At 37.4% G+C, this 26,389-nt stretch overlaps 1 protein-coding gene across 12 annotated transcripts in view; it reads left to right on the top strand.

Annotated features, from left to right (window-relative positions):
• The window catches only part of LOC124855429 (leucine-rich repeat-containing protein 4C-like), a 238,572-nt gene that overhangs the window by 179,022 nt on the left and 33,161 nt on the right, over nt 1-26,389 (top strand). The window contains exons 3-5 of one of the 12 annotated variants that reach the window (XR_007035090.1): nt 12,906-12,949; nt 13,048-13,111; nt 13,214-14,489. The exons of 10 other annotated variants lie outside the window; for them this stretch is intronic. The gene's annotated coding sequence lies outside the window, so the exon portion shown is untranslated. Of the gene's footprint in view, nt 1-692; nt 800-917; nt 1,058-12,905; nt 12,950-13,047; nt 13,112-13,213; nt 14,490-26,389 lie in introns of those variants that run through there. One more of the 12 variants, XR_007035092.1, reaches the window with a different exon arrangement.

Below are 26,389 nucleotides of genomic sequence, written 5' to 3'. Positions count from 1 at the left end.
TCCTTGGCATAAACCACATTTTTTTATTTTAGAGTAAAAAAGTTGATATTTATGAAAAAACTTTATAATAGAATAAATATCATCTGACTCATAAAGCTAACATCCTGTAGTTTTATTGGATGTTTCTATGGTGTTACAAGTGCTACTTCTTTCAGCTCCCACAAATTAAATTTCCAAATTTTATTTGAGGATAATGTGAAAATCCTGCATTTAATTGAGAATTTACCACAAATGTCGAAAGATATGTGTTTTCTTTTGCTGAAATACATGTTGCTATTCATTTTTTTGTCGCAATGCTGGCAACATTTCTGTTTGTGTTATAAAAAAAAAAAAACATCAAGACAGCTCTTCTACTATTCTTGACATGCTGTGAGCAAAACAAAGTGATTTCCACAGCATGCTTTTGGCATTGTGCCCTGCCTCCTGTGTGTTCTAGAGAGACACTCCACCACACCTTCCGCCTTGAGTTTCTAGGTGCAAGATCGCTTCTCCAGTAGAAAGTATCCCACTGTGAAGTTTGTTGATATTTGTGTGTTAAAAGCAACTAAATACAATTTCCAGACAAAATGGACTCCACTTTTGCTGTCAACACAGCTAGTATTCATCCATGAAAATGGGTTAACACTTAAGGCTACTGAAAAGGTAAAAAAAACAAAGGTATGGCTCTAATCTTTTTTTTGTTTGGTGCACAGAATGAGCTTGGAACTGCTTCAGTTTTCATCCCAATCTCCATATGTCTATATTTCATTGCAAAACCTTTGAAATGCAGGATTGTTTGCTCATCAAAAAATTGTAGAAGGTAAGGTGACTAGTTTAAAAAATGTTTGTTGCAATGATGAAAATGGCTAATATAAAATAGCATGTGTTTGGAAAATAAATGTGTGCATTAACTCACATTGTATTTTTCTTCTGTACAGCATTCTGTGACCAATGTCTTGAAAGGTGGTATGAAAAAAGTCTTACAATCTTGTGTCAGTGGCCTCCATGTAAGAATAGACAATCCCATTTTATCATTAAAACACACGGCTGTAATTCTTGACTGTACATTTAAACTTGAGAAACAGATTTATTTAGTAGTCAAGACAAGCTTCACAAAGCTATGTTTTTGCAGTAAGGTTCAGGTCTTCAATCCATTCAGTCACTTTCAGACAATAATTCATGCCTCTATGATGTCCTAATTGGGTGCTTGTTCCACAAGACAAAGCAGCCTGTCCTCAAGGCAGGGAATAAATGTATGTTTTGGCCTCCTTACATGGGTTTCCAGTCCGTTTTAGAAGTTAGTGTAAAATGTCATTGTTTTTTTTGTTTTTAATTGTATTAATACTATGACATTTTGGAACAAATCCAACCTCAAAACCAGACCTTTTCATTGGCAGCCCCTAATGTGTGGTATAGCCTTTTTTTATTGGGCTTTTGTTCTAGTTGACCAGAATATTTAATTTTTGATTCTATAGGTATTTGTAATTGTTTCTTAACTTTGATTTTATTTTATGGTGTTACATTTTTTTATTGGAGATTATTTAAACTGATGTTAAACCCTGTAGAGCACTTTTAGTGAACTATGTTGTTTTTAAACATGCTATTAAAATATACATTTTGGTCTGAGCTCGTTCTGTTGATGCTGATAGTGTAAGTCTAAACAGTAATCTCAACAAATTGATTTACCTGAATGTATTTTCATTTCAAAAGTGTAAACATGGGTGCGGCGGTACCGCAGGGGTAATGTGTATGACCCATTTACAGAGGCTACAGTCCTCGATTCAGCCGTCATGGGTTCACGTCCTGGCCTGTTGACCTTTACTACGTGTCTTCCCCTCTTTCTCTCCACACCATTTTCTGTTTGTCAACTTAAAAAATAAAGGGCACTAGAGCCACAAAAAAAATTATATTTTACTTAATTCTGTGTTTGTATAAAACACATTCATTGAAGTACTGTTGTGGAAAGTTATATTAAAACCCTCACTGGCAACGGTTTAATTAAAATCTTCACCAAACATCTGCATATACAAGCAGAATGTAAATAAAGATTTGTACACAAGCTTATCTTCTGACTTCTAACACCAATGACCTCTTTAATCCCCTGATCTTACCCTTTCTTAATTTCTCTCATTTTGCTTGATGTCCTTGATATCCTTTAGATACCAAAATGACATTCATAAAGAATCTAGAATAATAATCTAGAATTGCACATCATTACAGGCCTCTGGACAATACTTTCAAGGTCTTCTTACCAGTCCTAGAACAATACAGCATGTTGGGGAAGAAATAAATATAATTTAATAATAAATGTCATATTTTACATGTACACTTAAAGTGAAAATGATAAAACACATACCATAAACAGGCAAGTCTCAAATTGCATGTATCTCAGAAAAAAGAAATTTAAATTTTTTTTGCCATCTCCATACTCTGTTCAACACACAAATTACCTCTTATAAAGGGATTCACCGGCTATTGTGTTTAATTAATTTGCCACCATATCTGTGGAAGTTTTTGAAAGATAAACAAGCTTTTTTTTAATCAGTTTTCCTGCACAGTGTTTTTGCTAACTAAGAAAGGAAGTTTAAATAAGAGGGAAACAACAAATGTTAATGATAAAAAGACTAAAATTTAAATATGCTCACAGTCATTTATGTCAAATCAGGTTTTTGCTTTATCATACATCAGGACTTTATGAATTCCTTTTAAAGGGTTTTGTTCGGATTACTTTTTTTTCACAAATTTAGAAGAATTGTTGGTATGCAGATCATACACATAATTGAAGTAATGCTGATTAGATGACATAACTGAGGACATGAAGTATAATGGACCAATAGATGTTTTTAATTAATTTTTCTCTTTTCATTTTCTATTTTTTAAGACAAATGTACAAGTATTTTACCACCAAATTTTTATGTGTGTGTGGAGAGTCCCATTGCTCCCTTCTGCAGATGTACTCTTTTGTGTGTGTTTCTCTGTGCACACTGCATGTATCAGTTGTGTTCACCTTCAGTGATTGGTTGGTTCCATCCAAGCTACGGTATCAAAATAAACATGGCGAATAGAGTCTGCTTTACTGTCAAAAAAGTGACTTAAAGTGACTGGATTTTCAAGACAGGAGATGATAGACAAAGGGTTCATCAACAGCCGGGAAACAACAACCGAGAGACCCAGGGACACTGATGACCTCACAATAGAAAGTTTTCATGGACATTCTCTATTTAAATTATACATTTCCACTACCTCCAACAAATATGACTACTTAAATCACGCCTTGTAGCCAAAGTACAGCAAAGTTAATCAGGCATCAATGGTAGCAGTTTTATTGCCAGATAGCATTGTTACAAATATGGTTCTTCTGCTCTGCTGTGAAAAAGCAGAGCAGGAGAAGCAGTTTCATGAGAAGAAAATTCAAAAGAATTAGAAAACTCAATATTTTGCCTTTTAATCAAAGTGTTTTTAAAATCCTTACCAATATAAATACAACTGCAGTTGTTGGCACAATTAATTCAGTTTTTTACTATTTGTTTAAAACAGGCTTGTATAGGAAATAAGACCTTGTGTCTCAGTAAAATAAACCGAGTTAAAAAGGTTTAAATATGAAAAACAAGAAAAGTGGGGAAAACATCTAAAAATAGCATTTGCATATTTTTGAGAGTGGCACACATCCTAGAAAAAGAGATTTTGTTTTATTTCTGTTAAGCAGATAAAAATTGTAATATTTTCAATTTCACACTGCTCTTCAACACAACATAGTTCATTGAGTTCCTTGACATAAATATCAGGTATATTCCTGACCATTTATTAAAATTGCAGGTATCCATCCTCATGTATCTACTCTCCTTCAGTTCCTACCCTCTACTCTTTTCATGGCATTTATGCTCCATCAAACAGTCATCATTAGTCAGATAGGTCCTGAGTAATTTTCCTGTGAAGTAACTTGTATTGTATTGTTCCAAATATATTGAGGAAACAAAATACTCCAGCGCTGCTCTGCATTTGGTGGTTGACAGACAGACATATTTGAGAGCCACTATCACTACTGTAGCAGTTTCCCAGAGGTGGGAAAGGTAGGGGGTATTCCTAATAACTGAGCTTCCACTAGCAAAAAATAAAAATAAAGTTAAATAAAAGAAAAACACAAATATTGAGGGGCAGACTTTGAGAATTACTGGGGTAACCACAATGTCTAAAACTAACATGGTAAGATGCAGGAATGCTAGTATCTGGCCAAGGTAAGCTGGTTAATCAGTTTAAGGTTGGTTTTGTGAAAAATAATTCGTCTGACTTCAGCTTTACTATAGTAAAACTGAATGCATTGATTTAGTCAAAGGTGGCTATACATGTGAAGCAATGGCATGTATCACACTGTTGTATTAGATACATTTCCAATCTGAGCATGTGTAGGACAGCACACAACAGTGGAGAGGGAGTTTTCCCTTTTAATTTGAAAACATTTCACCACAGGCAGACTCAAAGAGATCTACAATTTCAAAGAGTTTAGCAGACGTCTTTACTTCTACTGAAAGATCAAAATAGTGGCTCTAACTCATATGCATTATGAGAGCACACAGTGATCTGGAGAATATACTGAGCAATGACCCATGCAGAAGTTCTGCTTTAATAATTAAAGTTCACTGCTTTTCCATTTTGTATTTTTATAGCTTAATTTAATTTGGCATGAGGCACAAAAATAAATAAATAAAGTCCACTTTAAAATCTAATTGATGCTGGATTCTCCCCCAACCTGCATCCTCAGCATTCTTCGTCTTCAGCCAATGAACTTAATTAGGTGAGGCATGGAACTCAGAGTAACATAAAGGTTACGGGGTAAGGCAAAGAGAGGGATGCACAATAGAAAAGGAAGGAGATGAGAATATTGAACATGGGATGCGAATGTGATTTTTTTTCTTCATCTATTGTTAGCATTTGGCTTTGAAGGGCAGTAAAAGCAAAGTACATATTCTAGTCTCTGCTGTGAGGGAGTCTAGCTGGGTCTTGGCATATTTCTATTTGATGTATAATAAATAGTACATCTCTCTACAAGCCCTAGGTGCCCATATCACACCCTCTTTCTCTGTCCCTCAATAGAAATTTTAATGTATACATGTGGTTGCTTTTGTTATTTTATCTGGTTTTGGTGGTTAAACAAGCAGCAGTGAAATTGCTAACTTTTGGGGTTTAAATATGTGAGATTTCTTACAACCTCTGGTGCTAAGGAGTACTTTACATTTGCAACACTGTGATCTTAATTATATGATTGCTTAAAACCAGCACTGAGCGAAGTTCTCAAACTTTCCCTGGATAATAAAAAGTGAAAGGAGTTTTCTAAGACTGGTTTGAGAGCTACTGCATATTTCCAACAACCCTCTAATTTTGACTTTTTATAGCTATGGTGCACCTCCCAAATGACCTTAATGTAAGAATGGATATGACACCTTAGTTCATTAAGAGGAACAGGGAACAGTAAGAAAGTATTTTGTTGGCTCCCATGACAACACCTTAATGCATAGAACAGAGCATGGAGACTCAGTTTTATGAAGCCTACTCAGCCCCACTTCTCTGGCACCCAATAATTCACTCTGGTTCTGATGGAGAATATATGTCAGCCTACACATTTACACCTTAAGTTCATCTGAACAAAGGCATAGAATGGACTGGAATGATATAAGGAAAACACCAGAGGGCGACAAGGGAAACAAGTGACTTTTTAATGACTCTAGGGTATAATGCAATGTTGTTAATGAGGAAGGCTGGGATAAAAAAGCAGCTTCCCACCTAGAAGCAGACAAGCCCAGGAGGAACCAAATGTTCCTCACGCATTTAAACCTGGCCAAAGCTGACTATAACTATGTAGACCACAGAGGTGTGGAAGGAATAGTTTTTGACTGTGAGGCAGGCAAAGATGGTACTGAGAATGAACAGCTTGTTTTATGTTTCTTTTTCTAGAAGAGAGTGGCAGCTCTCTTGTGAAGATCAGAAAGGTGGGAGATGGGAAGCAAGCAGTAGTGGGAGAAAGAAGGAGAACAGAGTGACTGTTGCCCCAGGAGGACAACTCCAGTCAGTCATTCCGATGGGGCTCTTCCCACTGCTCTTGAATTTCCATCTCTGAATGAAAAATAAATAACATCTTCACATTGCCTCCTTTTCATGTAAAAAAGAACGCTTTCTTAACTAGTCACGCAGTCAACCCTTTCTCTGCACTCTTACAGTTAGACTTCTGTTATATAATAACCTGCACACATTGTTTACCATCTGACTTTCTGTAAATGATAGGGAGCACAACAGGTCCATGTTGCTTTTCCAAAAGTTTGGTTTATGTTTGAGCTGCAAAACTGACAATAACCTCCCACTTTAAATGAAGAAAATCATCTCTGTACAGATATACTCAGAAGATGGTGATAAAATTGTGATGTAGTTGGGGTGACAGAAGTTTCTTGACAACACAGTCAAGACAAAGGCTTTTCAGGTCCTTTTTAATTTAATAACCCCAGTATTCTTTTAGATTTTCTATTTTCAGTTTGTTAAGTTAAGCAACACCTGTAAACTAATCTCATGTAAATTTTGTTCATTTCAGACAGATCAGCCTACTATTGCCGAGCACCAACAAACCTAAATACTGTATTTCTTAGGTAGACTATTATTACTGATTATCAACAGTAATATTTTTGCTTAATAGACCCAGTGTGAGTGTACACCAATGCATACACTTTCTGACCTATACCGAAGCATCTGTAAACACTGTACCTGGCATGCACTACCAAGGACTGCAAAGTCACCAGTCTTTTCTTTCATTGAATCAAACACAATTTTATATGACATGAATTTGTCATGACATCTTGTGAGTGGAAAGTATACAAAGTCAGAGCACTGATTTGAATTAATCTTTTCACAAACATTTTTCATTCATGATGTGAGATTAAGGCCTCTAAATATAGTGTTCTCCGGGTCATCCTGAATATTCTCAGTGGGGTTAAAAATATTGATTCTGGACCCAAATTAATCCTTATAACAGCAACCCCATATGTATAACGTAATGTTTCATGCTTACCCAGAAGCACAGATTGTTCATTACAATCAGCACCTGCCACTACAGTGTCAATCAAAGGTTTATGTAATTTCGGGTATTTTATTCGTTTTTTACTGTTGAATCATCATAAAAGAAACAACTTTAATGAATTTTGGTATACAAGTTTTAATGTATTGCAAATGTTTTACTATTGACACATGGTCAAAATTATACCTACAGGCTTAAATATATACATACACCCCTACTAATATTTGGTAAAATTTCCTAAAGTTCCAGAGAAACTGCACACAACCATCAACAGGCTTCTAGCACAATTCTGACTGGATGTCTGGCCACTGTTTAACAAACACCAATCAAACACACTGTTTGATGAGTGTTTAAAATCAATGTTCTGTAGGAACACCCAATTGTGAACCATCTGACCCATGTTGTCTCCCGCAGATGAAAGGAAATTGGTCAGGCTGTTTAGAAACAACCTAAAAATCTCCAAAACTAAACATTATCATTGTTATGATTTGGGGTTTTTTGGTTTCAGTTTTTTTCCTTATATGTTTTTCACTGCTCAAGTTTTGAATCATGCTTTTGTTTATTATTTTTCTGGTCATGTTTTAGTCTTGTTCATGTTTTGTCAAGTTTTGTTTATATATTAGAGTCTCTGTTTTTGCCGCAGCCACGTTTTGTTCTGTCTGTCATTTAAGTTTATTCGGTTCACCTGCACCATGTTAATCAGTTTTGTTTTCCACCTGTACCATGCTCCATTTATACACACCTGTTCAGTTAGTCGTCGCGGAAACATTTCTCATGTCTTGTTCTCATGCTCATGTCTTACTCTCAAACCAAGTCTTGTTTTTTTTTATCATGCCATGCCTGTCTTGCCTGCCCGTTTGTTTTGTTCCTGCCTCCTGCTGAGTGTGAGTTTTCGTAATTAAACCTTTTTTCACTTACCATCACGCTGCCATCTCGTCTGCATTCTGGGGTCCAATATCTCGCAAACCATAACAATCTTAACCTTGCTGGAGTAGCTTCCAGGATCACTGCCCACAGTGAAGGAAATTTTACAACACCATGGACTTAATAGGTGCCAATGCAGATAGAAGCCCCTATACCAATTTTAAGTTTAGTTAAAAATTTCAGTTGCCCTTGCCCACAAGGACAATTCTGACAGGATAAGACTTAAGATATTTGGGAAAACATGACAATGTTTTGAAGAATCCCGGTGAGGCTTTCAGATATGTCAAGGATTGTGATGGTAGCTTCACACTGAAGATCTGCTCAGCTGGCAGTGATTAAGATGCCTTGTACAAAGTAGGTGTATCAGTGAAGGAGGACTACCTCCAAATGTTTTTGAGCTTGCATGTAAAATTGTGAGGTGTGAATAAGAGCCAGGAAAAAATCCTTATAACATTCATGGCCATGGAGATTGTATGTAACCTTTTCACCACCAATAACCTGTAAACATACAGTTACATGTTCAAAACCAAGAGCCTATAATCACTGCAAAGCTTGTTAAATGGGAATTGTTTGTCTATTAATTAAAATGAAAAAGGGTTCCCATTACAAAGCTGTAAGTCAGTAAGCTGACTTATCTTCATGGTAACCCACACACTGTTGTTGGATGCATCACTCTACCTATAATGTCTGACTGCTTCTCCTGTGATAATAGTCTGTTGTCAAGGCACATAGTACAATACGCCTTTTATCTACTCTGATGGAGCATTTACTTCTTCTACAAGCAACCCTGCCAGACCCTTGTAGCTTGGGCCGCCAGACAGTGAAACTCAAGTCTGGTGAAAGATTGTTCTGAAAAAAGACTAAAAGACAGATTGCCTTTTCAAGAGAGAGCCTCTTAGACAATTCATCATGACCAGTTTTCTCTCCTATTTGATGCATATAAGCTTGGCAGAAGATGTCAAGTCATATCTATCACATGAAAACATTATGGGGCATAATAAAGGTACCACAGCTTCGTTCTGTGAAGACACAGACTTACACATACTCTAATGTACATGCTCACTTCCTGTCCTCCTGTTCCATCCCATCTTCTACTGACTCTATTTAGCATGCTGATATTAAACATAATCTGGTCTTCATGTTATCCTCCTGCTGATATCATGTCAGCATTACCTTTCTTAAGTCTATTATCAACTTCAACCTCTAATACCTGCAATCAACAATGTGCTTAGTGCTGTCATCATAATGTAAATCCACTTAGAATGCGCCTATTGCTGAACCTAAAAGGAAAATATTTTACAGCTGTAGCCTAATAAAAAAATACTGTGCATAATTTTGTATATTATAGTGAAATATATCCTTGTGGATTTTCAGAAAAGTAGGTCAAAAATATTTCCTCTCCAAATAGAAATGCACTACAAACTATTATTTTGTGAAACTTTGCATTAATTGCAGGGCATATTGTTTTCTTGCCCACACTTTCACACATAAACTCCGCATCTACCTGTAGAAAATATAGTCAGTATAACACACAAAGTACTGTATGAAAAAATAAATGGTGTGATTTAAAAATCAACCTAAAAGGGAGCTGGAAAAATCTTCTCATTTAAATTAGTAACAGTTTAGAACAACCTATTAGAAAGATTTATTGTTTGACGTACAAATGGAAACACCATGTTATCATGGATCCTATCATCTAGTCAAAAGAAAATATCATGGTGTGGCTCTGTGCAGTTGTGTCTCCTATGTACAAGTAAAATAGTTTTTTTTTCCTGACTGTTGCCCAAAACATCAATTAATTAAGGAGAATTTTATTAACTTTGGAAAACTTGACAAGAGCATAAAATAAGCCTCAAGAACAGGACCCATTTTCTTGATTCTTCTTTACCCATAGCATACTACATTAGAAAAATTCCTCTAAATACACATACAGGGGTTGGACAATGAAACTGAAACACCTGTCATTTTAGTGTGGGAGGTTTCATGGCTAAATTGGACCAGCCTGGTAGCCAGTCTTCATTGATTGCACATTGCACCAGTAAGAGCAGAGTGTGAAGGTTCAATTAGCAGGGTAAGAGCACAGTTTTGCTCAAAATATTTAAATGCACACAACATTATGGGTGACATACCAGAGTTCAAAAGAGGACAAACTGTTGGTGCATGTCTTGCTGGCGCATATGTGACCAAGACAGCAAGTCTTTGTGATGTATGAAGAGCCACTGTATCCAGCGTAATATCAGCAAGAAGGACGAACCACATCCAACAGAATTAACTGTGGATGCCAGAGGAAGCTGTCTGAAAGGGATGTTTGGGTGCTAACCTGGATTGTATCCAAAAAACATAAAACCACGGCTGCCCAAATCACGGCAGAATTAAATGTGCACCTCAACTCTCCTGTTTCCACCAGAACTGTCTGTCGGGAGTTCCACAGGGTCAATATACACGGGCGGGCTGCTATAGCCAAACCTTTGGTCACTCATGCCATTGCCAAACGTCAGTTTCAATGGTGCAAGGAGTGCAAATCTTGGGCTGTGGACAATGTGAAACATGTATTGTTCTCTGATAAGTCCACCTTTACTGTTTTCCCCACATCCGGGAGAGTTACGGTGTGGAGAATCCCCAAAGAAGCGTACCACCCAGACTGTTGCATGCCCAGAGTGAAGCATGGGGGTGGATCAGTGATGGTTTGGGCTGCCATATCATGGCATTCCCTTGGCCCAATACTTGTGCTAAATGGGCGTGTCACTGCCAAAGACTACCGAACCATTCTTGAGGACCATGTGCTTCCAATGGTTCAAACATTGTATCCTGATGGCGGTGCACCAATACACACATCAAGACTAGTTAAAGATTGGTTTAATGAACATGAAAGTGAAGTTGAACATCTCCCATGGCCTGCACAGTCACCAGATCTAAATATTATTGAGCCACTTTGGGGTGTTTTGGAGGAGCGAGTCAGGAAACGTTTTCCTCCACCAGTATCACGTAGTGACCTGGCCACTATCCTGCAAGAAGAATGGCTTAAAATCCCTCTGACCACTGTGCAGGACTTGTATATGTCATTCCCAAGACGAATTGACGCTGTATTGGCCGCAAAAGGAGGCCCTAGAACATACTAATAAATTATTGTGGTCTAAAACCAGGTGTTTCTGTTTCATTGTCCAACCCCTGTAGAACTGCCAGCAGTTATGATCGGGTTCCAAGCCCCTCCCAGCAACTCCGCCCCCTGCCCCGCCCCTTCCAGACTACCACATCACACGCCCACATGACCACATGTTCCAAAGGGTCAGGTAAGATCTTGGTTGCAGAAGCACTCAGACCTCACAGGCTTAGTGGCACGCAGCGCAAATGCACTAAACCCAGCGGCAAACCGCATCCTGTCTGAAAGGCCCTAAAGTGATATTAGCAGCTATGGAGGAAGAAGTTCAGGGGAAAGACGCGCCGTCAAGAAACATACTGAACATGAGGCAGTCAAACATTCAAATTAAAATGTTTGCAAACACTGGACCAACATAATAATAATATAGTCTTAATTAAAACATGAATAAACATTTGCTATTTACAATAACTCAACAAAACTCAGTTATTTGTAGCCAAATTTCTAAATTCAAACCTATATTTACTAACCCTATTGCTAACATTACAAAGATCACATTTAGTTTTGCAATCTGGAAAAGCAATATACAAGATTAAGATTATTTTGTAATGCTAAAATGCTTGTATTTAATGCAATCTCAAATCTCACATATATCCATTAAAAAATCAAGTAATGGAAGCTGAAAATGCATTAACCACTTAATAAAGGTGATATCTTAATTCCTATTGAATTTGAGGCAATAACATTTTATTTAAAAAACAAATAGAATTTTTTTCTTGCATTTTCTCTTTCATATATATCTTAACTTGCTACACCAACACAAAAATTGTTATTCGATTAATCGTTAGAACAATCGATAGAATTACTAAAATAATTGTTCACTACAGCCCTAAATTCAACATTGTATTTTTATTTTACTCAATGATTATTGCCCTGTCGCACTCACTCCCATCATGATGAAGTGCTTTGAGAGGCAGGGGAAGAAACCCTAACCTAGATCCCAGTCTGTAAGGGTTGACAAAAACACCTCCAACGTCATCTTTCTCAGCACCGGCTCCCCCTCAGGGGCTTTTCACCATGATAACCCCGGACTGCCGTGCCAGTTCAAAACCAACCATTTCATTAAGTATGCGGACGACACGACAGTGGTGGGTCTCATCGAGGACAACAACAAACTGGCCTACAGAGAGGAGGTGAAGCACACCGGTGGACTGGTGTGAAACAAACAATCTAATTCTAAATGTCAACAAAACAAAAGAGATTGTTGTTGATTTCAGGAAAAATAAACCAAGTCACACCAAGTCACACCTCACCCCCACCTCATCAATGATGCTGCAGTGGAGTGGGTCAGCAGCATCAATTTCCTGGGGGTGCAGATCACGGACACCCTGACCTGGTGCTTCCACACCTCTGCTCTTGTGAAGAGAGCACAGCAGCGTCTACACTTCTTGAGACGGATGGGAAGAGAAAACTTCTCCCCTCCCACCAAAATACCGATCGGAGACAGTGTTTCTGACAACTACAATACACCTTTTGGCCACTAGCGTAATATTGGGGGCGCTGTTTCTAGGAGTGAGCGAGTTTATAAGTGTGTATGCAGTGTATTGACGTTCCTGTAGTAGATCATTTATATATTTTAAAACCATAGTATACATTGGTCTTTTTTCACTTTTTACAATGAAAAGGAAGCTGATCTTCCCTTGGAAAATTCAAGTCAGTTTCAGGAGAAAGGTTTGGACTGCAGCATTTGGAGCCCAGTTGTCCTCCTGTCCCTAGAGTGGAATAAGCATAGGTCACAGAAAATCCCAGAGCCTCACCACTCTGACCAAACTCCTCCCTGTGTGACAGCCACTGACCTACCTGAGGAGGTGAAGATAGAACTCTTAGCTGAGGTAAGCTTTGTGTTTGCTTTTTATTAGATCTGACACATGTTAAATAATTTAATAGTATTTAAATACTTATTGTGAACCAACTTAATTACTCATTTCAGGGTCACATTGCTTGTGCATGCGCTCTCAGCAGACAGATGACAGTCCAACCCTGCCCAAAGAAAGGTAAGTCACTTCACCATTCATCTTTCTATGTTTAAGAGGTTGATACACTCAAATGGAAAATAGTGAATTTACTACTACTTTGTTTTCTTTCTCTCAAATCAGATGTACCAGTGGTACTAGCACTGTCTTTTGCACCCTCTCCACGTGCTTCTCGCACAGGTCCTATCAAGGCTGGTGGTCTGCTGTATGTCCTGGACCATTCTAGGTGGACACAGCAAATGAGATATGCTATTGACCAACTCATGGCAAAGCATCATGGGCAAAAAAACTTTCTTGCCAAAGTTGATGCAGAGTATGCTGCTGTGATTCAGGCTGCATCCAGGGATCCAAACAGCCTCCTGCACCTACCACTAAACAGCATATATCTCGCTATGTGAAGCACCTGGCTAAGATGACAAACACCAGCTCGTCACTAAACACCAGTACAGAAAAGCTTTTGGACACCCAACAGCTGTGGCATCACCTCACAGAAGGAAGTGAGACTGTAGATGTTCCTGTGGTAACTATTCCACCTGCCACTGTTAACCTGCCCAGCAATAAACCACTGGATACCTCTTTGACAGTATCAGAAATTGAGAAAATTGTCAAAGACATTGTTCAAAAGCAGCAGGATCAGCAACAACCACCTGCAAAAAAAAAAAAAAAGGAACTGTTTGACTTGTGGCCACCCAAAGTCACGTTTCCGGGGGGAAGGATCCAGTATTCATTTTTTTTTATCAATCAGGAGACGTGAAATACTTTTACTGTTCCACTAAAGTCTATCAGACCTATGCAGCAGAGGGCCTGGCAAATCCAAGAATGCCATTTACTGATTTTGCCTGCACTCCGTTTTTCAGGAGAGAGCTTGAAGCTGCTAAGCAGCGCTCCACAGCCTCAAAGCAGGTTAGGAAGGAACGAGAAACAAGACAGGCTAAGGAGGAACATCCCACTGGGCGGCTGTGCAGATTCTGCCACAGGCCTCTCAAACAAGGACCAAACAGTCCACACATCCACACAGGTTTCCCTGGTGTGGCAGGAAAATATATTTATTGTCCTGCTAAGGTTTTTTCTCTGTACCAGGCTGAGGGGATGACCAGGGAAATTACATGGGCAGAGTTCTGTCAGTCTTCTTTTTATGCGGCTGAGAAGAGGAGATGGGCCTTGGAAAAGGGCAAGTAATGGCTAGCTGATCAGACAGCCATTTCTCTATGTTCTATGTACATGCTGCACATATTCAGTCCTTTACATAACACCGTGTTCTTTACATGCTTTACTTTTTTCATGTGTATTTCTAAATAGAAATTGTTATTACCTTTTACTATCAAAAAAGTATTTTAAAACATGCAGTACAAGTTGCTGTGATTTGTATTTCTTACTGTGACCTTTTAAATAAACATAATTGAACTGAAACCAAACTATTTTCTTATAGCTGTTTTCTCATTTAAGTAAAATATTGTGCATATGTATATGATTCATCAAAGGATTTATTCTTAATGCTTTATATATATTATAAACTTTAATTTTATTTTTTTAACTTAGCACAAATTTACAACAAAGGTACATTATAAAAAAAAAAAAAATAGGGCCATTAGATATCCTGTCCAAATTCAATTCATTGTAATCCAAACATGCCATAACAGATAGAATCTGATTTGATTCTAATCCAATACAAAAACTTTCAAAACATTGGATCAAAGAGTAAGTATTTATTTAATGATATTCTTTCAATTTCTATCTAAAAATAAGACATATTTATTGTATAAAAACTACATTTCAATTCCTGCCATAACTGGGATTTGAACCCATGTCAGACAGCAGGCACGGTCTTACTGGCAATCAGTGTTCTACACCTATGTGCGGCTGGCCTTGGGAGGCAGACAGCTAATCAACTACACTAAACACAGCCTGTGACAACATGGGGAAATGTTGAGAAATGTACTCACTTCATAATTCCCTTTCACAGTACTTTGAAAGTACAGAAATTTCTTAAAAATACATAGTTTGTCATAAATATTACCAAATTATTCTCATTTAACACTGTGTAAATCTACAATCATATATATTGTTTATAACGTCCCTAAATGTAATAGTCCTTGAACAAAAAAATGAAAAGGCTTCGTTTATACATTAACAACCTAAAAGGAATCGAATTTATATATTCATTAAAAATCCATATTTCATCAGAAAATTCCCAAAACATTCTTAGATCTCCATGACTATAGAAGAAACAATTTAACTGTTTAATCAAGTGCCAAAATTAATTACCTTTTCAACCAAAAATCGTTAACTGTCATATCCAAAGTACCAAATATAAAAATTTATATTAAATATATGGTATTTCATAAAATTCCCTAAATATTCTCGGAGGTACATTTTCGCACATAAGCCACATCCACTTTGCCCAATCATTACCATATTGATAACATATTCTCTAGGTGGTATCCTGAGGAAAAGTACCAAATTTTATAAAAATCCATTCAGCCATTTGGGCAATATAAATTTCTCTTGCATATAGCGGCCCCTAAGCTTAGATCCCTCTGAAAATGAGTACATACCTACAGCTTGACCTTATGCACTACTGGTATGAACATTATTTGTACATCTTAATCTTTTTCAAGTTGGGCAAAAAAAATAACTTTTTTTTTCTTCACAAAAGTTTGATTGCATATAATTCGCAAACCAAAAAATATTTTTAAATCTGTTCCATATTGTTTTGTCGGCTATGTCTGCAGTCTTACCAGGCCTGGTTTTGCTGTGATTGGCATTGCCCCTAAGGAGGAGTTAATGAAAATAGGTTTAGCATATTACGCAACATTGTTGCTGATTAGCATAACTATGATTTTTTTTCAAAACTCACATGATTACGAATGACTCAAAGAACATCCAGGAATTGAGACTTAGTCTCTGCAAGCAACAGTATCAGAGATAATCACAGAAACGCATTTTACGTTATAGCACTGCCATCTAGTGGTGAAACCTTTTTTTTTCATGTACCTAGGTAGCACAATTCTGCATATGATCTGTATTTTTCCCTTCAAAATTTCTCAAATTCACTGAGTTCAATGGTCAAATGTGAGATAGCATATAAGCCACGCCCACTTTTTATACATATTAAAAGTATGTCCTGAGGTCAAAGTCTTGAGCATATGGACCAGGTTGCGTGTCAATCCATCAATCCGTTATACAGATATAAACTTCTGGTGCCAATAATGCCCCCTATTATTGAATGTGTATCAAACTCAATGTATAGGCACAATAGCTCATTCTCTATCAGGTTCTCCAATCTTGTGTGGAAATCATGAAATATGGCAGAGATATAGTCAATTAACTTTTGTGCTAGTTCAAAAATAAAATTAGTCCACATGTAGCTTTAACAACTTTTGAAAATTTGACAAAGATATCATACCATTGTGTCCCGCTAACTCTGTAAATGGTATGTACCAATGAGTTTTATCTTGATTAAGCTCAAAATGTAGGAGGAGTTGTGGAAAATAGATTTTGCCTTTGTCGCAACGTAGTAAAAAATCTAATTAGGCGGAAGTGGGCGTGGCCAATTACAAAGTGATGCAAAATCATCCAAGGAACAAGGTGATATAAACCTTTGGAGTGTGGGACTTACGGTTTGGAAGTTATAAGCCCAAACGCGTTGTCATACGTAATAGCGCCCCCTAGTTGTTAGGGGGTCTACATTTTTGTATCTGAGTGGTGGTTGCGATTCCCTACTAGGTTGCTGTGTCAGTTTCTTTCCAACATTTTCTGGTTCTTGCACCCAACGACTTTTAGCGGAGAATAATAATAATAATAATAATAATAATAATAATGAAAAAACGAAGCAAAAACAATAGGGTTCCCAGCTCCCCTGGGTGCACCCGTAGCTTTGGAACCCTAAAAATCAAAACATAAGAATAGACTGAACAGTAAAATAAAAAAAATAATAAAACATAAAAAACAAAATAATGGTTTTAAAAATGCATACTCAGATTAAATGAAATGTATAACTGAGAAGAGTGAACTCTAAATTTTACAAAAGGACATTTGTTACAAGAAACGGAAAAAACTGCACATAACAGCATGGATATAAACTCTTATTGAATTTATTGTTAATATTGATGGTCTATTTCTGCTAATAAAATGTATTTGATGATCTGAAACATCTAAGGATATAAAAAGACAAAAACAGAAGGAATGTGTCATAGGGCAGATATTTTTTCCCGACACTGTTTATCTAATGCCTGGTTCACAAGGCAAGATTTAAAAATTGTCGGCTGAGGTTCAAACCTGAGAGAACACACACTTGACGATTAAAAATCGTAGATATAACAGGTTTGGTCCTACTGTGTGTGGTGTCCAGGGACACACCACACACGAAGATATTTCACTCACGAACATTCGGATGTCAGACCCTCTCAACATCAAATGTGAGTTCAGAGTAATTCCCTTTTTGTTTCTGTCACCCCACTTTCTGATTGGCTATACATTCAATAGGCTCGTCTGTCCTCAAGGAACACCCGCTGCGGTGGAATATCGGGCCAAGACAATCCTACATGTTCAATATCCCAGATTTGAGGTCGAAGCTGTCCCGGCATCCTTCCGAGCAGACTAGATTATTCTCAACACACCACACACCAAAGTATTAACTGAAAAACTATTTTAAGAGCTATCACAATAATTGGGGCATGTCCATAGGGGAAGATCGGGGCACAAAGTGGCATAAAAATTCTGTCGTGTGAACCAGGCATTATATATACATACACTCCTAACGATATTTGTGTGAATGTCCCATAGGAAATTGCAGAAAAGAAACACTTTTTGCAACCACCAACCAGGTTCTTATGTGATTATAACTTGACGTTGACTTTATTAGAATTGGAATAGCTTATTTAAATAGGTTGGTTTCCTTGAGCAAAGCTCACAAACAACAGGACTGGAGAACGGGTCATTCCAAAAGCCTAATAATAACCTGCTATTTCCTTTCCGTAAACCAGTTTTGATGTGTGTGGGATCACCATACTGTTGGAACAGGCTCTTTTTAAATGAAGATCCGTAAAGTAGGGGCTGCACCTTGTAAAATATTTTTAATTTGGATGTGCTTTTTCTTGACACAGTAAAAAAAAACAAAGCTATCATTTCTAAATCAAATATAGCTTTACAAAGGGCATAATTAGTAAAGGTCTGTAGTGTGGTGAAATAAAGGATGGGACATAAATATATAACAAGCATTATTACAAATAAAAACTTAGGCATCAATAAAACAAAGTTAATATAGAGCTCTGGTCAGAGATTTAAATGCACTCAACATCGGTATGAACGCAATAAATGTGGTGCTTATAATTATGCATTATGAGATTATTCTACATACAAATTTAATATATTTTAAAGCAATTATCAATTTAAAAAACAAATGTATGGCCTTTGTCACTGTGACTTTACCAATATGAGAAAATATTTCAAAAGATACATCTAAACAAAATATTTTTGAGGACAGAATAAAAAAGAAAATCAGCATTTTGTATAACCCAGTGGGCTCTAAAACTAACTATTAATCTGTAAATAGGATATTGAAAGGAAGAGATGGCTGAGATCACTCTGGAAAATGTATGCAACAGCAAGCAAAGCTAGCTGTAAGAAAAAAGGCCTAAAAGCAAAATCAGATAAATTACCTTAAAAATTAAGCTTCAAAAGGTTAATAGAAATCTAACAAGAAGTCAGCTCTCACATCAAATGAGACACCATTTGAATCCTGCTGTTTAATTTCTGAAGGGATCCAAATGAGTACAATTTTGAGGAAAGAACAGAAAGGGGAAATTAATCTAATTTGTCAGCTTGCCCACTTCAACTACTACAATCATCTGTTTCTGGAGTAAGATGCTTTTGGTGACTCACCATAATGTCCATCACACTAGGATATGAAATGAATAACGACAATATAAAATTCTCTCTGCTCTTCTCTCCTCTTCCCTTTCATTCTCTTACCTTCCTTGCTCACATATCACACTCATTTACCAAAAGATTTCTTCATGGCACCTTGCTCTTTCTTCTTCATTTGTATTCTACTTTCTCCCATTTCAAGGTTTTCCAATCAGTTGTGCACTTTTCAATTTTATCCTTGCCTTCTCGATTTACCTTCATCCTGTGCTTTCATTGTTTTTTAAGAGATATTGTGTCTATTTGTTTTTCTTTTTTCTGTTAATGACCAGGGGGCCATTTGAGATTCTGCCAGGGAATTACTACATTCCTTTTGGGGTCTAAATATGCTGTTTGTTTCCCTTATCCTTTCTTACTTTTCCTTTACTTTGTGTTGCACTGTTGGTGCCTTGGCATAGGGGGATCAGCCTGTGACTGGTGTTAAGCAAGCCCAGATTGCTTAATAGCATCCTCCAGCTCATCTGCATTGTTTGGTGTGGTGTCTCTCTTCTTCTTGACAATACCCCATAGCTTCATTATGGGGTTGGGGTCAGGTGAGTTTGCTGGCCAATTGAGCATATGGTCATCAAACAAGTTATTGGTACCTTTGCAGTGTGGGCATGTGGCAAGTCCTGCTGGAAAATGAAATTAATGTTTCAGTAGGTTTATCAGCAGAGGGAAGTATTGAGTGTTCTAAAATGCCCCGATAAAACTGCTCCTCTGACTCTGGACTAGATGAACCATAGAGGACCAACACCAAAAGATGTCATGGCTTCCCAAACCATCATTGACTGGATGGTTTGAGATTCTGTGCCTCTTTACTCCGCTTCCAGACTCAGGAAACTTTATTGTCAAATGAAATATAAAGTTTACTTTCATCTGAAAAAAAGAGCCATGAGTGTATAGGCTATGTATAGACAATAGCTGTAAGCCATAGTCATCCAAACATTGGAAATGTATCACTCTTTAATGAATCTATAGACGAATCTATAAACGAGATTTAATTTTTAAACAGAATTACTGAAGTATGTAAACTTTTAAATGATATTCAGGTTTTCCTGAGATGCACCTGTTCAGCATCTTTTGTGAGTAAGATTTATTTTTAATTAGGTTAAATTATAATTTATTTCTCATATCCTATCGAGGTCAAAACCAGGTAAGGTAATTATATGTCAGAAACAATCTTAATGGAATTCAAAGAACAACATTTTTGTATTTTTCCATATTCTGTCTTTTCTTTGTTACTCTATAGACCGATATGTCAGGCTTTATTGCCTCCAGAACATATTGCATCCCTCCCCTGCAGCTAGAATTCTCGTTGGACCAAATGCTAATTTAGTCAGGCACTTAATCAGACATATTAATTCCATATCTCCCCTGATTGCAATAATTCCACTCTGGTGTGATTTTGTTCCCCATGCTGCGGCTTTCTTTTTGGAGAAAGAAAAGGTCTTTAAAACATTTCCTTTAAAAAAACATGTTAAATATGTTGACAACAAATAAATGGCAAAATCAATATGCTGGTCTAAAATCTACAGCGGGGAGAACAAGAATTTGATACACTACTGATTTTGCAAGTTTTCACACTGCAAAGCATGTAGTCTTTAATTTTTATCATAGGTACTCTTCAACTGTGAGTGATGGAATCTAAAACAAAACCCAGAAAATCACATTGTGTCATTTTTAAGTAATTAATTTGCATTTGATTGCATGACATAGGTATTTGATCACCTAACACCTATGGAGTTAAATGTGTCTCAATATTATTCAATCAAACAAAAAACTAATCTCAATCAAAAAAAAACCTAATCTCAATCAAAAAAATAATATTCAATCAAAAAAAACTAATCTCAATCAAAAAATATTAAGTTGTGATCAAAACTTTCAGAGTTGTAACGATTTTCTTTTTTTTAATGGAATATTTTACTTTGGGGAGAAAAAAAAATTGTTTGATAAAACGTTTTTTGATTAAAATGACTCATTTTTTCTCACAAAGAGAAAAAAGTTATTTGCAAAAAAAACTTTTATTTGCGCATGTCAAAAATCTTTGGTTACGAGTCTCGCTTTTGTGGTTTTGACGCTCTCTGTTTTTGGTTGAACTCAAAGAATTTGGAGTTCTGGAAACATGAACATCCTGGGCGGGGCCTAAAGACAAACGATGTAAGACGTTTCCCTACTGGTTAGCGCTGACTAAAGCTGCAGACTCTGATCCCCCGCATCTCTGAACTTCTACTCGAACTGCAGGGCTTGCAGCGTCGCTTCAGTGAGGAGACATCAACTGTACAGAAGAAAACTGCGGTTAAGTGAGCCGACAGTCAGAAATACGCGGTCCTGCCAGCCGACACTAGCTCTCTCTTAAAATTAGCGTAGCGCATACAAGGCGCATTACAGTAATGGAGCAGAAAGGACCCGATCCTGGCAACGGTTGAGAAAATAAGAGGAAAACAGAAAAGTAACCTACAGAACATTTATATTAATTACATTTTTACAACTTTCACATTCATGTTTTATGTAAAAGAATAAATATTTTATATTTTACTGTACAGTTTTGGAGAAATATCTTGTCAAAATACCTCAAAATGCTCAACCATTATATGCATTTGTCCCACTCTCAGGAATTTATTTCTCCAAAACCATAAGAGGTGACAACACAATCTCTTCAGATTATATTAGAGGGTTATCTATATTATAACCAGAATTAGTATTTCATAATTTCACTGTAGGTTTCTGGAGAAATACACAACTACCCCAACAAAGTACCACAAACGCTTCTTTTTGGTGAGGTCGATGAGATTCTGGGAAGTGGTCTGGACAGCTTAAAGTGCAAGAGCATCCAGATCTCCTCTGACCTCTCCTGGACCAGAAACGCCCCTCGCCTGTTGAAGAAGGTACAACAACAGCTCTTCTTCATCTCCTCAGCTGCTTACAGATATCTACAGGGCCACGGTGGAAAGCACTCTGTGTCTCAGCATGACAGTGTGGTGAGGGAACTGCACAGGAGAGGAAGTATCACGGGTTGTGAGGACAACACACAGGATTATGGGATGCCATCTGCCCGACATGGACTCTGTTTTATACTACACTTGGGGTAGTTGTGTATTTCTCCAAACCTTTACAGTAAAATTATGAAATACTAATTCTGGTTATAGCGTAGATGACCCTCTGATAAAATCTGAATGATTGTGTTGTCACCTCTCTTATAATATTGAGACAAATTTAACTCCATAAACACCCAGTAAGAATCCCATTTCTCCCAGGCCTGTTAGTTCTTCTTTAAGAAGCCCTCCAGTTCTCCACTCATTACCTGTATTAACTGCACCTGTTTGAACTCGTTATCTGTATGAAAGACACCTGTCCACACACTCAATCAAACACTCCAACCTCTCCACAATGGCCAAGGCCAGAGAGCTCTGTGAGGACATCAGGGATCAAATAGTAGAGCTGCACAAGGCTGGGATGGGCTACAGGAAAATAGCCAAGCAGCTTGGTGAGAAGGCAACAAATGTTGGCACAATTATATAAATATTTGGAGCAGTTTAAGATGACGGTCAATCTCCCATGCAAGATCTCACCTCGTGGGGCATCAGTGATCATAAGGAAGGTAAGGGATTAGCCCAGGACTACACGGCAGGACCTAGTCAATGACCTGAAGAGAGCTGGAACCACAGTCTCAAAGAAGACTATTAGTAACACACTACGCCGCCATGGATCAAAATCCTGCAGCGCATGCAAGGTCCCCCTGCTCAAGCCAGCGCATGTCCAGGCCCATCTGAAGTTCGCCAGTGACCATTTGGATGATCCAGAGGAGGAATAAAGAAAGATGGTAATTTGGTCTGATTAGACAAAAATAGAGCTTTTAGGTCTAAACCGCACTCGCCGTGTTTGGAGTAAAAAGGATGAGTACAACCCCAAGAACACCATCCCTACCATGAAGCATGGAGGAGGAAATCATTCTTTGGTAAATATGACTGCACCGTATTGAGGGGAGGATGAATGGGGCCGTGTATTAGGAGATCTTAGCCAACAACCTCCTTCCCTCAGTAAGGGCATTGAAGATGGGTTGTGGCTGGGTCTTCCATTATGACAACAACCCAAAGCACACAGCCAGGGCCACTAAGGGGTGACTTCTTAAGAAGCATCTTAAGGTTCTGGAGTGGCCTAGCCAGTCCCCAGACCTGAACCCAACTGAAACTTTGGAGGAAGCTGAAGGTCCGTATTGCCCAGCGAATAGGGCAGTAAAAAAAAACAGCTAAATATCCATGTACACTATGTTGCCAAAGTATTTTTCTGTCTACTTTTACATGGAGATGAACTTTGATGACACCCTATCATTAATCTATAAGGTCTAATTTGTTGCGAGCAATACCAACTTTAACTATTCTGTAAACATAGTGTTGAGTTAGATGAGAAAACCAGAATTGCAGCCTCTGCTGTAATTCATCACAAAAATGTTCAAGAACGTTGAGGTCAGCTCTCTGTGCAGGCCAGGAAAGTTTCTCCACACCAAACTTTATATACTTGCAGCCTTGGAAGTGACCACCAGAATTCATTGATTTGGTGGTGTGATCAAATACCTTTGGGTACATAGTGTATATTTGTGTATTTAAAAAGATAACAAACTTTTTATATAAAATAGAGAAAATAAATGTTGTTGCTCAGTCTAAGCCCTGATTACAAATAATTTGTGGCAAGAGTTGAAAATGGCTCTTTACAAAAGTATTGTCTTTGGGGTCGCTGAATACATAAGAGCACTGATTGGTGTTTGTGATCAATTCTGAAAATTAGATATACTTTTCCATTGCAATTATGCTCCATTTTGTTTTGGTGTATCATGTAAAATTCACCCAAAAATCCCTTGAAGTTTGTGGTTTTAAGATGACAAATTTTGAAAAAGGTTTTGGGAAATTAATACTTTTGCACTATAGGCATGTTTTGTGTCATTAAGCTATGTCACTAGAATGACTATATGACTGTACATCACTCTGCAGGCGGTTTTTAATGAGAAATCATAATCTTGCAGTGGTTGTCACCTTTGGTGTTATAAGCAAGTGTGGTTGTTAGTGACAGGGTTAATTGTCCACACAAGCACACACACTTAGAAATACAGACAATATGTTGGAAAAGCTTGTAAGCACTCATTGTCTAGTAAATGTGGTGCACAGCTGAGACATGTGCCATATTAAATCATATTAAATGCATATTTCGCTGCATTTTAATCTATAATGAATTGTATAATGTAATTTAGATACATTTTATTTTTTGACATCATGTCGGTTTGGAATTCCTGTGACCACATGCACTTTGTCTGTCTGTCTGTCTGTCTGAATTCTTACAGCCCCTAGTGATTTGGTGAGAGCCTTTCACCGAAAACAAATTTACCATTGGATAATGACAAATGGCAGGCACAGCTAAACTGATTTTACCACTTACTGCTCCTTTGGGAGACTGTTCTAACCACACTGCGAACCGCACTGCCCAGCCCCACCAAAGATCCTAATTGAACGAGTGGCTACTCACCCATTTGATTCAGCTTGACATGCTTTTCTGGTCAGCCCCAGAGGGTGATGTAGTGTGACCTGCAGGTCAAAATATGCTGGGTTCTGGAGCACAAGACACTGACATTAGTCAGGATTTGTTGCAGCAATGCTCTTTGAGACAGGGACTTTATTTTTCAAAAACAGAGAGAGGAAGAGTATGACTGAGTTGATCTTAGATTAATTGTTTTATGTGAATGAAAGATGTTGAATTTGTAATGAAAAGACAACACTTACAGTCACGCAAAGTACAAGATGTCAGCAAAATGAAACTGAATGACTTATTTGTTTACCTTAGTTTTAGAAGATTAATTTTAATTGTATGTAAATCTTGGGAAAATGCATAGTTTTGTTTGTTCTTCAGAACTGATGCTACAGTTTAACACTAAAGAGGCATACCCCACTATGATTGCTTTTGAACTGGCATCTGTTTTTGGCAATCTGCAAATTTAAGGTTTGGATATATCTTCCAGACATTCTAAAGTACTCAATTAGGAACCAAAATATAATGATGTATCACTTTTGAGTAAGAGGAGAAAAGCCAGAGGATGTTCTGTGTGTGCCTGAGTGTGTTTAGAACATTGACAGCGGGTTGCAATATTGAAGTTGTTGATAATAACAACAATGATAATGATTACAACAACTAAGTCTGTATACATCATCTACTTTGTAATCAGAATTCATCATCTTTAAAGGGGTTTAAGTCTTAACAGCTTTGGACTGTTCTCCCTCAACTTATTGAACTCCACAGCATGCTGTTTTTTACAAGATTCATATATTTTATCACTTACATTAACAGGTCATCTCCTAATTATTTAGGGCTGAACCCTGACAGTATAAGTCATTTGTTAGTTGCAGCTTTACATACGGGACTCAAACAAAGTACCTAAAAAATATATAAAATTTGTGAGTTTCTGTTTTGACTAAAATTAAAAGTACTATTTTCCTGCTTATCATCATACAGGCAGCAATGACTAGAATAATCTAGTAGTCAGGTTGGTTCACACATAGTCCAACTGTCTTTTTGTCAACCTAATTTTTATTGTTTAGAAAGTGTCTAGTTCCTTATGGTAAGAAAACGTTGGTGAAATATATCATTGGCACTTAATTTTATGTAATTGTTAGTGTGAGGGTAATAAAAAGGAGTAAGTTAATCTAATTCCTTTTATTCAAAAGCTAAATACTTTCTTCCAACACAAATTACTATTACTACTGCAAATAAAATCAATAATAAATTGTTAAAATGATCCTGACAGCAGAACAAGGGATGGAGGGAGTGGAGCTTGGGCTGTTCTCTTCTACACCATCAACAACGGGCATCCGATTAAAACCAGAAACTGGCTAATGCCTCCTTCAAAACATTGATACAATTTCTTTAGATTTTGTAACTATAGGCCAGTTTTTCCCCCTTTTATTTTTGTTAGTAAATTATTGCAGAATACATAAAGCAATTGTAGTCAGGCCTAGTGGTTAGAACAGGAGGTTTGTGTTCCGGAGGGGACACAAGGGGCTGGGTTCGTATCCCACAGACTGCCACTCTGGGTCCCTGAGCAAGGCCCTTAGCCCCAGAATACTCCCTGGGCGCCGCACAATTGCAGCCCACTGCTCCCTATAAGGGATGGGTTAAATGCAGAGGACAAATTTTGTTGTGATGTACATGTGCAATAACCAATAAAGACTTTTGTCAACAATCATTTATTTAACAGGGGCCGTCCTCGTTTACTGTGTGTCTGTAAACTCAGACTATGCATTTATCTGTGTGTATGTGTTTGTTGCAGTGTGTTACTTAAGGCTTTATGGAATTGAGTGTCGCTGAGGAATGAGCTTTTCCAGCCATCTAGGAGCATACTGTATTGTCACT

This window comes from Girardinichthys multiradiatus, chromosome 2 (assembly GCF_021462225.1).
Source record: "Girardinichthys multiradiatus isolate DD_20200921_A chromosome 2, DD_fGirMul_XY1, whole genome shotgun sequence".
Classification (NCBI taxonomy): domain Eukaryota; kingdom Metazoa; phylum Chordata; class Actinopteri; order Cyprinodontiformes; family Goodeidae; genus Girardinichthys; species Girardinichthys multiradiatus.
Note: the sequence above shows the minus strand (reverse complement) of the source record. Positions and strands in the feature narration are given on the sequence as shown.